Source organism: Microtus pennsylvanicus, chromosome 8, assembly GCF_037038515.1.
Source record: "Microtus pennsylvanicus isolate mMicPen1 chromosome 8, mMicPen1.hap1, whole genome shotgun sequence".
NCBI lineage: Eukaryota > Metazoa > Chordata > Mammalia > Rodentia > Cricetidae > Microtus > Microtus pennsylvanicus.
In genome coordinates this window covers 13,803,765-13,816,025 of record NC_134586.1, presented here as the reverse complement: position 1 = coordinate 13,816,025, position 12,261 = coordinate 13,803,765, and the positions used below count along the sequence as shown (strand labels likewise).

At 43.6% G+C, this 12,261-nt stretch overlaps 1 non-coding gene across 1 annotated transcript; it reads left to right on the top strand.

Moving 5' to 3' along the window:
- Positions 1 to 8,655: 8,655 nt before the first annotated feature.
- On the top strand, positions 8,656 to 8,845 carry LOC142856633 (U2 spliceosomal RNA). The gene has a single exon (XR_012911678.1). It is a non-coding gene; the product is annotated as a U2 spliceosomal RNA (small nuclear RNA).
- The last annotated feature ends 3,416 nt before the right edge of the window (positions 8,846 to 12,261 follow it).

Below are 12,261 nucleotides of genomic sequence, written 5' to 3'. Positions count from 1 at the left end.
CACATTTTCTCCAGTGGCTGCCGCAAATTATCTGCTGTCTGCCTGGTCCATAATTCGATTTTCTACTCTCTTGACTTTGAAATGTAAGGGCTCAGGCCCTTCTCCCTTGAACACAGGTAAAAGTCTTCATTCTTTCAAGCAACACTGTGCAGCAGATATGGAAGCTAGGAGAAACTTGCATCTAAGGGAGAATCAGAGGGCAGGTAAGCTGCTCAGCATGAGAGAACACCAGTGGGCTTGTGTCTCAGCACCCACACGGTGGCTCACAACTATCTGCAACTCCAGTTCCAGGGGACCCGATGCCCTCCTCTGACCTCCATGACACCAGGCACGGAGGTGTATGTGATGCAGAAACCAAATATTCATGCACATGAAATAAATAATTCTAAATATATTTGTATAGATGTGTGTGTGTGTGTGTGTGTGTGTGTGTGTGTGTGTGTGTGTGTGTGTGTGTGTGTTTTGTTTTGTTTTTGCTTTCAAGACAGGATTTTTTTTGTGTAGCCTTGGCTGTCCTGGAACTTACTCTGTAGACCAAACTGGCCTCAAACTCACAGAGATCCACCTGCCTCTGCCTCCCAAGTGCTGGGATTAAAGGTGTGTGCCACCACCATTTGATAAATACTTATTTTTAATCTAAAGAAAGAAAGACAGTGAGACACACATAAAACCTTAAACTCCTACCACTGAAGACTTCCAAAGGCTTTGAGTCTTCCATGCTATGAGAAGGCTAACCCCTAGGCAGGAACCACGGGAAGGCTTCCAGTGCCCAGTCCTGGCTTTGTTTCTCTCATCATGTGTAACGAACATGTAGGCGATCTTCCTTGTCTTTCCAAATAAATGCATGAGTATCATGGGGCAAAAACGTGATGGCTAGTCTTTATTGCATACAATATGACCAGCCACTTCGCTCCTGTGACCATACCATCCCCAACATGGTAGACGATACCCTCTAACTACAAGTCAGAATACGCCTGTCTTTCCAGAAGGGCTTTATGGTTGGGCATTTTGTCACAGCCATGAAAGTGACTCACACAACAAGCGGTCATTCTCACTTGCTGTGCCCTTCCTGACTTCCTGACTCACAGATAATGATTGCTGGTCTACACCAATAACTTTGGAGTGGTTTGTTATGGGTAATAACCAGAGCAAGTGACCTTGGCTTACCAGCAAACCACTGTTCTGTATTTAATGGGTGGAGAGGCAGGTTGGAAGGGGACAGTAACAGACAATAAAAGATGGGGAGGTTTGCAATCAGAAGGCAAAAACTAGGACATATACCTAGACATGGCCATGCAGAAATACCTCTAGAGGAAGGGCCAGGCAGTGAGACATTTTCCACAGCTTTGCTGCCAAGGATAAAGGAAGGTAGTATGGACCAGTAATGGGTTAAAGTATGTGGAATAAGCTGGGACTGTGAATGTTCTAGAAAAGCAACAAGACCTCATTAAAAAAAAAGACTGCCCAGTCGCACCAGAGGCCCAGCTGGATTTAAGAGCAGGAATTAAATGCAGCATTCTATCAGCCCAATAGGATCACGTCCTCTGACAACATTTAACAGTTTGGAAGATAAAGTAGGAAATTCAGTGGTGGGAAAGATTTGGGCTTTATGTAGCATAACAACTGCCTCACATCCCTTATGTGATTTAGGAAGCATCTATTTAATATCTACGGCATGTCAGAAAGCATGCACAATGGAGGGAGGGAGTGTGGAACCGAGCGTAGAATACACGCGAGGAAAGGGCTGTGGAAGAGCTAAAGGTTTCTCTCCAAGGGAAATGAGATAGGCATGCCCTTTAGTAATTGCATTAAAATGAGCACAAATATAACAATTTTTAAAAAGTAAGTCTTTGGGTCCAGAGAGATGGCTCAACAGTTTAGAGCATTTGCTGGTCCTGCAGAAAACCTGGGGCTCAGGTCCCAGCTCCCACATCAGGCATTCACAACGTTCTGGAACTCCAGTTCCTGGGGATCCCACAGCTTCTGCTGGCCTTCACAGGCACCTGCAAGCAAGCAGTGTGCATAAACTCATAGACACACCAATACAAATGATAAATAAATAAATAAATCTTAAAGGAATAAAGAAAGACAGTCTCAGATAAATGAAGACTCCCCTCACACACGTCCTCCTGAGAGTTCTTAGCTAAGAACTTAAGTGAGGGAAGATGAGCTAGAACTGTAACTTAAAATCTTCAGTGGTTCCCAAACTGTGGTCAAATTATTGCTTCCTCTTCGTTCTGCCATTGTTTGAGCTACTTAACATCTGGTTAGATTGTCTAAGTGGATATCCATGATTCTGACACTAAGTAGCTACTGACCAGATAATATATTTCAAAGTACATCTGGATTTCCTCACAAGGCAACTTGGGTTTGGTTTACCCGAACGCTGATGCTTCACAGGTCAAGGACTGAAGGGCGCGTGTTGCTCTCAAAGCGAGAAGAGCTGTCCCAACATCACACCTCTCCCAGTGTTTGAAAATCATCTGAACTGGGTCAGGGTGCTCATCTCCAAACCTTCCTGATACTTCACCGTGACCTTCGCCTCATGTTATACCAACTAAAAGGAAGTGAGGCTATAGCCGTGGTTCTGTGAGTTGTTTGGGGGCATGATGGATCAGCCTGGAGCATTTGAAAATAATAGTAATTGGATTTGTGTCTTCCTTGGTGTCTTTGACAGCTGGGTTCTAAGCTCTTTCATTGAAACTGGAATATTGGGTTGCTCATATATAAAGTGACACAGTATTTGTGTATAGTGTAACATCAGTTCACCATAGATACAGGGGTTGATTTCGGAACTCTCAATGCTAATTCACTGATGTATATGTCATTATGTTCCATACACTTTTAAATTCGCTCTAGATTACTTGGAATACCTAACTCTATGCAAGCTATGTAAGTAGTTTTATGCTGAAGTTAGTGTACATGGCAAGAAAAGTCTGCACATGCTCAGTAGAGATGGCCACCTCCAGTTAGCTGAACTCATAGAGTGGAATCCATGACATGGGTAGCTTGAACTTAGTTTTGGAAGAGTCGGGCAACTTGACTGTTACTCTTGATCACATGACTGTAACGTGCTTGTATGGCAAGCTACTTGTGAGTGGCATGGCCCAGGGGCTGTGTATTAGACAGTTTTGTTTTGTTTTGTTTTTGTCAACTTGACTCAAGTTAAAGTCATGTGATAGGAGGGAGCCTCAAGAAAATGCCTCCATATGATTAGGCTATAGGCAACTTTATAGAGTAATTTATAATTACTAGTTGATGAGGAAGGGCCCAGTCCATTGTGGGTAATGCTGTCCCTCGGCTGGTGGTCTTGAGTTCTATAAGAAAGGAGGATGAGGCTGGCGGTGGTGGCACATGCCTTTAATTCCAGCTCTTGTGAGGCAGAAGCAGGCAGATCTCTGCGAGTTTGACGCCAGCCTGGTCTACAGAGTAAGTTCCAGGCCAGCCAGGGCTATGGAGTGAAACACTGTCTTGAAATTAAAAAAAAAAAAAGGAAGGAAGGAAGGAAGCAAGCAAGCAAGCAGACTGAGCAAACCAAGGGAGCCAGCCGGTAAATAGCATTTCTTCATGGATCCTGCATCAGCTCCTGCTTCCTGCATCAGCTCCTGCCCTGCTTGAGTTCCTGTTCTAACTTCTTCCAAAGATGGAGTATGATCTGCACGTGTAAGCCAAATCCTCCCCAACTTGCTTTTGGCCATGGCGTTTCTTCCCAGCAATAGAAATCCTAACTTAGACCGACAGTCTCTGCACTCCTGGTGTTAAGGGGCCTTCCAGACACAATGACTATGGATCCAGAGTCGGAGACAAAGCATGTCTTATTTCACACAGCAGGGGAAGGACAGAAGCCCGAACATGAAATCTCGTGATTATTTAAATACACGTATCCTTCTCCAGACACTGTCACCCTGTATTCTTGCTTCAATAAAACTGCTGTGTGGTTATAAACGGTCTGAGGCCTGTGCCCGGTTTCAGCAATCAGCAATGGAACACTTAAGGTAATTGACACAATTAATGCACAGAGCATGAAGAACAGGAAGACAGAGATCTCTGGGGGAAGGCTTATTTATTTATTCAGTCTTTATTGAGTGTTTACTGGTTTAAAAAATCTCACTAGGCAACTGGCAGACAAAAATAACTCAGGCGTGACCCTTGATCATAAGAGGTCTGCATTGGGGAGAAAAATATATAGACAGGCAAACTAACGCTCACAAACCATGACAACAACTGCCCAAAGGAGGGGCTTGCAAAACCGACAAGGAAGAGAGTAAACACAAGGAAGAGAGTAAATCTTTCCCAGGGAATTTTTATGGCTTTGTGTTTGCACTTAGAAAAGACGGGCATGAGTTATCAAGAAGCAGAAAGGGACAGAGCAAGGGAGAAGTGCACTCCAAAAGCAGGTGCTGTGTGTGCGTGTGATGTGTGTATACATATATGCATGTGACAGTACATGTGTGCATGTATGTATGTGTATGTGTGTGTACATGTATGTGCATGTGTGTCTCTGTGTGTGGTTTCAATTCTATTCAAGAAATATGACTTAATTATAATGGCATATTACTTAACCATACTCAATGAGGCAAAAGCAGTAATATGAAGAAACATTGGAGGCAATTTTCCAAAACATTCAAAACATGAAGTCAGAAGTTTAAGGTGCTCATGGACAGCACACAATAAATACAGAGAAATCATATTACACATAGAAGATTGATGAAGGCAAAGAAACAATCCTGAAAGATGGCATCAAGATCGATGAAATACCATCAAAAGATCAGAGATCAACCCTTGCATTTATAATGGGTTGATTCACAGGAAATGTCAGGAAAATTCAAGTAAATATTCTTTCCAACAAGCGAGTTAGACATACGTATGCAGGGAAAAAAAAGAATCTGGACCCCTCCCTTGCATATGGTGATAGGCAAAAATTTGCTCAAAGCAGATCATACTCTGCCTACAATAACCACAGCTATGACATTTTAAAAATATGAGTCCATTTTCATGACCACGCATCAGCTCTGACTTCCTAGATACAACACCAAAGTCCAAACTGGCAAAGGACGAAGCAAACAGACGAGATGTTATCACAGGAGCGTTTGTGTTCTCAGGCATCAACGACCTGCAGAGAAAACCAACAAAATGAAGCGAATATCTATAAATAATTCATGTGGTAAGAGGCCTGAATCCAGAATGTTTAAGGAGTCTTACACCTTATAAAAAGACAAATAATTTCTAAGTTTTAGATTCAGAAAGGATTTTCTCCAAAGACAGTAAGCTTGCCAGTAAGCACATGAAAAGACGCCCAACACTGCTAATTATTGGGAAAGAGCAATGAAAACTACAAAAATAAATAAACCTTACATCTGGCAGGATGGCTAAGATACACAGTTGGTGGGAAACTGGGAATTTCAAATCACGCTGGCCATAGGTATTTATTTGGCAAAACAGTTAATATCGTTAAACCTAGAAGGTAGCATATGGCCCAGAAACTCTACCCTAGATATATTTTTTTAAAGAATTGAAGTTTATATGAACACAAACACTTGCATACAAATGTCCATAGCGCAGTGTTCAAAATGTGTGGAAACTCCCAGCACGTGTCAAATGACTAACGGGAAAGCAAAATTTGCAGTATCCTTATGATGGATCATCTGACGATATGCAATGTTGAGGGCAGAAAAATGCAGGCATAAAAGGCCACATTTTGCATTAATCAATTTAGATAAAATATCCAGAATGAATAAACTTGGAAACAACAACTGCCTAGTGTTAAGCCAAGGGGCATGCAGTGTCCCTGGTAGTCTTTAGGTTAAGGAAAAAAACTTCCTGACGTGGCTGGAGAGATGACTCAGGAGTTGTTAAGAATGAATAATGATCTTGCAGAGGACCCAAGTCCAGATCCAAGCATCTGCATCAGCTTGTTCAATACAGGATGAAACCCCAGCCCCAGGGAATCTACTGCCCTCTTCTGGCCTGCACAGGTACCTGCGCTAACATGCACTTATACACACACATACATATACACGGTTAGAAAATTTATGAAAAACATTTTTTTAAAGTCATGAAATCAGATATTAGTTCTGGCTGCTCAGTTCTGATTATATTAAACATTGACTCACACATTTTATAATTTTATGGCATATAAATTTTGGGGTATGCTAGCATGATCTCAAAAAGGCCATTACTGATAAAGAAAAACTAATTAAGACAAAAATAGAAGTGATGTGCAAACAAAATTAATAATAAAAACATCAAGCTATAAAATATCATCAAGATATAAAAATACAATCAAGTAATATTTTTAAATACTTTATTGTAATGCATTTAAAATTGTTAATTAGCTGCACAAGTATTTGGGGGAAACAAGCCTTATCCATAGTGGCACATGAGAAAATGTGCTCAAGATTAGCAGCCTGGGTTCAGTCCCCAGGACACAGATCTGGGAGGGAGAGAACCAACTCCTGCAAATTGTCCTCTGACCTTTGGACATGCGCCTTGAAACATGTAAGCCCACCCATACATACACAGTAAGTAAGTAAAACAAGATAAATAAAACTTATAAAGGTTGAGAAAAATAAAATTTCTGATAATATGATGTGTATCTAGAAAACCCAAATAACTTACAGAGAAGTCACTGAATTGATAACTGGAAAAATTCAAGAAGAAAGGCTCAAGAAGGAAGAAAACAAATGCACAAGCATAGAATTGTGACAGCTAGCTATGCATTAACTCAAGTAGTCAGAGGATGCCAGGAAGTCTGTCAAACACTGTCTTGGGTGTGGCTGTGCTTCTAGATGAGATGAGCATTGGAATCAGTGGGCCAAGAAGAGCAGCTCCTCCCTAATTCGGCCTGCAAATCACCAACTCATATGGTGAGTTCAAGGCCAGCCCAGGCTATATGGTAAGTTCAAGGCCAGCCCAGACTATATGGTGAGTTCAAGGCCACCCCAGGCTATATGGTGAGTTCAAGGCCAGCCCAGGCTATATGGTGAGTTCAAGGCCAGCACAGACTATATGGTGAGTTCAAGGCCAGCCCAGACTATATGGTAAGTTCAAGGCCAGCCCAGGCTATATGGTGAGTTCAAGGCCACTCCAGGCTATATGGTGAGTTCAAGGCCAGCACAGGCTAAGTGGTAAGTTCAAGGCCAGCACAGGCTATATGATGAGTTCAAGGCCAGCCCAGGCTATATGGTGAGTTCAAGGCCACTCCAGGCTATGCAGTAAGCTCTAGGACAGACCAAGCTGTATGCTGAGATCTAGGCCAGCCCAAGCTATATGGTGAGTTCTAGGCCACCCCGGGCTATATGGTGAGTTCTAGGCCAGCTTAGGGCTCACAATGCAATCTCAGGGTGAAGTCAGAGACAAAGACTAGCCATTTAGGTAAGAAGTAGCTATTATAAACAAGGGATCTCTATCAGGCTACAAGCAAATTTTACTTTTTAGCAGAAAATGTACAAGTTACGTGGAAGCAAAATGATATACTCAAAATAGCTAAAAGGTTTTCAAAATTTTTGTAAGACAGGCTTTATTGCATTTTGTTACACCATTCAGCTGATACATATCCCCTGGAGGCCTGATCTTTCCTGAAGGAATATAAACAGAGGAGCAACGGATCTGGGGAAGAGGTAAGGTGGGGAGAACTGAGAGAAGGGAGGGGAGAATGTAGTTGGACGTTTTGTATGAGAGAAGAATAAAGAAAAAGAGGGGAAAGGATGAGTTTGCTGCTGTGGACCGTCAGTGTGGGGAAGGATGAGTTTGCTGGTGTGGACCGTCAGTGTGGGGAAGGATGAGTTTGCTGGTGTGGACCGTCAGTGTGGGGAAGGATGAGTTTGCTGGTGTGGACCTGCAGTGTGGGGAAGGATGAGTTTGATGGTGTGGACCTGCAGTGTGGGGAAGGATGAGTTTGCTGGTGTGGACCTGCAGTGTGGGGAAAGGAAGGATGAGTTTGGTGGTGTGGACCTGCAGTGTGGGGAAGGATGAGTTTGGTGGTGTGGACCTGCAGTGTGGGGAAGGATGAGTTTGGTGGTGTGGACCGTCAGTGTGGGGAAGGATGAGTTTGGTGGTGTGGACCTGCAGTGTGGGGAAGGATGAGTTTGGTGGTGTGGACCTGCAGTGTGGGGAAGGATGAGTTTGGTGGTGTGGACCTGCAGTGTGGGGAAGGATGAGTTTGGTGGTGTGGACCTGCAGTGTGGGGAAGGATGAGTTTGGTGGTGTGGACCGTCAGTGTGGGGAAGGATGAGTTTGCTGGTGTGGACCGTCAGTGTGGGGAAGGATGAGTTTGATGGTGTGGACCTGCAGTGTGGGGAAGGATGAGTTTGGTGGTGTGGACCTGCAGTGTGGGGAAGGATGAGTTTGGTGGTGTGGACCTGCAGTGTGGGGAAGGATGAGTTTGGTGGTGTGGACCGTCAGTGTGGGGAAGGATGAGTTTGGTGGTGTGGACCGTCAGTGTGGGGAAGGATGAGTTTGCTGGTGTGGACCGTCAGTGTGGGGAAGGATGAGTTTGGTGGTGTGGACCGTCAGTGTGGGGAAGGATGAGTTTGCTGGTGTGGACCGTCACTGTGGGGAAGGATGAGTTTGGTGGTGTGGACCCGCAGTGTGGGGAAAGCACCTCCAACACTTGGGAAACCACAGCGAGGGGATCAGAAATTGGAGGGCATCCTCATCACTTCCGAGCCTTTTGACTAAGATCAAGCAGAAGGTCTGTTCTTGTCTGTCTAACATTGGTTGGGTCCTCTATCTGAAGACAATATAATAAATGAATTTTAGAGCAAATCCATAGACTAGAAATTGGTTCTATCCACTATACCCATTAACCTGATATTGCAGAACCTCCAGGGAAGGTGTATGCCCTTGGGGGATATTCATAACTTAAAGTAGTGTTAAAGATGCAAGGAAAATATTGTGTAACATCTTTCAAAAGAATGCAAGAGAGCAACTAAAGTCACGATGAGGTGCTTCATTGCCACCGGTCCTGCTTAGAAGAAATGCTGAAGAGCATCTCCCAGTGGAAATAAAAGAGAATTAAATGACCAAACAATCCAATAAGTACGTGGGGCACTCCCTGATTGAAGAAACATAGAGAGCACTGCACTACTGTGGGCCACTGACATGTCTCAGCAAGTAAAGGAGCTTCCTGTCACACCTGTCAACCTGAGTTCAGTCCCAAGACCCACACGGTGGAAGGACAGGACGCAGAACCAACTCCCAAGTTGTCCTCTGACCTCCGCGTCTAATAGGAAATGTTTAAAAGACTACTTCATTGCCATAATAGAAGCAAGTGAATCACTTTTGATTCTACTCTAAAACTTAGAAGACGAAAGTACTCAAAGGATAAAGCAGATGTCATTCCTGGGCAGGTAATGTAAGCAGATATAAATGGAGATCAGTGGCGATGCTGGGGAGGGGGCGGGATATGCAATTCCAAATGTCAGTGAAGCTGTGCCCTCCGAGAATGGACTGGTTCCTCTCTATGCTGTTCCATAGCAGTCCTGTAGTAACGACAGAGAAGACATCTATAGACAGCACATAAAAGGACAAGGAAGCCACGCATATCAATGCGAAAAACACTGGGAGAAAGTAGTGACAGTGAGGGACAAGAAACATGCAAGAACTATGTGGCAGACCGAACACAGTCCTGCAGACAACGGGGAATCCTCCTCGCCAACAGTTACTTTAAACATAAGTGGATTATGCTCTTCAAACAAAAAACATAGAGTGGCTAAATAAATCAAAAGCAGATTCAATTATATAGTGCATACAAGAGCCTCACTTTCGATTTCAGGACTGCTTGGGCTGAAAGAAAGGATAGAAGAAAAAATATGCCAAGCGAGTGGTCACCAAATGAGAGTGGGGTGGCCGTCTTTCTGTCAGATAGGACAGACTTCAAGTCCAAGTTAAAGAGTCCCAGAAAACACTAAGGGCTCTTTATAGAGACGAAAGTATCAATCCAACGAGACAAAGCAATGACAACCCTGTGTGTACCCAGTATAGAGTGATGGCTCAGCAGTTACGAGCACTGGCTGTCTTCAGTTTCCAGCCCCTACGTGGTGACTCACAACTGACCGTAACTCCAGGCCCAGGGTGTATGTGTAGTGCATAGTGGACACACGTGTAGTCAAAACGCCCATGCACATAAAACAAGCAAAAAGTTTACATTTAAAAACAACAATATTGAAATCATTGAGGTACCTACAATCCTGTCACTCTAGAAATCAAGGCAGAAATATTGCTAAGAGTTCAAGGTCAGTGGGACTTCATAATAAATACTCAGCTAGCCAGGTATACATAGAAAGAGGGGTGTGTGTGTGTGTGTGTGTGTGTGTGTGTGTTGTATGAGAGAGGAATAAATAAAATAAAGAAATTAACCAAACTAGAAGTTTAATTTTGAAGAAGTTGATAAAATAAAGGGACAAAAAATGGAGTGTGTGTGTGTGTGTGTGTGTGTGTGTGTGTGTGTATGTGTGTAATCTCCACCTTGACATAACTTAAGAACTTAAGACAGGAATATTTAACAGTATATCATGAGCAGGGATTTCAGTCCTAAGTCTCAATAATAGCTAAGTGACCAGAGCAGAAACAGTGGATTATAGATCCAGGATATGCATACTTCCAAGTAACATCGGAATCAGAATAGGTGAGTTTAAGTGTACATGGAACCTTCTGTAGGACAAAGAATGTTAAAAAAACACAGCAGTGGGCGCCAGAGCCGGAGCGAAGACAGAGAAACAAAACAGGTAAGGTCCCGACTGGGCAGCATGAGTAAGCTCTGGACAAGAAGTACGGCTGTATCTGGGGAAAGCAATACAGTGCCACACATCGGGTTTTCAGAAGGGAAAGCCCAAATCTTCTTGCCAAACTGGAAAAGTCATAATAGTATTGAAGAAGCAAAGCTCATTGTGCTATTCTAACATTAAAAGTTGGAACTCTGGTTTCTCCAGTGAGCCAGGAGAGCTAAATACGGTGGTGAACGGCTGTAGAGCTAACTCCGGCCAGGTGACCAAGAGCTCAAGGCCAGTCTAGGTTACTTAGTAACAATCCTGTTGGGAGGGAGGGAAGGAGAGAGGAAGAAAGAAAGGGAAGGAAGAGACCGGAGGGAACAGAAGGAAGAGAGATTGGCTGAAAGAGTGAAAGGGAAATGGTGTGGGAGGTCCTTCTGTCTATGTGTTGCTTATATTGGTTAATGAATAAAGAAACTGCCTTTACCTGTTGATAGGACAGAACTTCGGTAGGTGGGGTGGGGTGGGGACTGGACTGAATGCTGGGAGAAGGAAGGTAGAGGGAGAGAGGCCATGATGGTGCCAGAGACAGATGCTGGGAATTTTACCCCGTGAGCCACAGCCATGTAGCAATATACAGATTAATAGAAATGGGTTAAATTAAAATGTAAGAAGCTAGAGCTAATGGGCCAAGCAGTGTTTTTAAATAATATAGTTTCTGTGTGATTATTTTGGGTCTAAGCAAGCCGGGTATCCAGGAACCAAACAAGCAATCTCCATACTACAGGGAAAGGATCCAAAGACAAAAATCAGTAGGGTCATTTATTTTTAAAAAATCTATTTTAAGATTATAATGTAATTATATTTCTCCCTTCCCTTCTCTCCCTACAAACCCTCTCATATACCTTTCCTTGTTCTCTTTCAAATTCATGGTCTCTTTTTCATTAATTGTTCTTCCATGTGTACACACATACACACACACATGTACATGCAAATATACTTATATTCCTATATACCCTGCCCAGCCTGAATGCTATGACTTGTGTATATGTTTTCGGGGTGTCAGATAACCAGTTACTGAGCGCTCCCCTGGGAATGACCACCTTTCCTGCTCCCAGCTTGCCTCCTGGCCTGCAGTTCTTTATGTAGGGTTGAGGCCTTGGGTGCTTTTCCCGGTCCACTTTGACTATTTGTCTATTGCTCTTGTCCTTGCCCGGCACCCGTTCAGGCAGTCACACTGGTGAGACTTCATGGCTGCAGCTTCTGATTATGCAATCTCACAACACACTCCCTGATTTTCTGGCTCTTAGAATTCTTCCCCCAGCCTTAGCCGCAGGAGTGTTTGGTAGCTGTAGCCATTGGGACTGGGCTTCGCCACTCTGCATTTTGATTGGCTATCATTTTGTATCCACTGGGAACTGGGCTGCATGACTCTGCATTTTGATTGGCTGTCATTTTCTGCAGTGATCTCTGTTACAAAGAGAACTTTCTTTACCAGGCTATGGTGTCCAATGCATTTAACCCAAGCACTCAAGAGGCAGAAGCAGGCAGA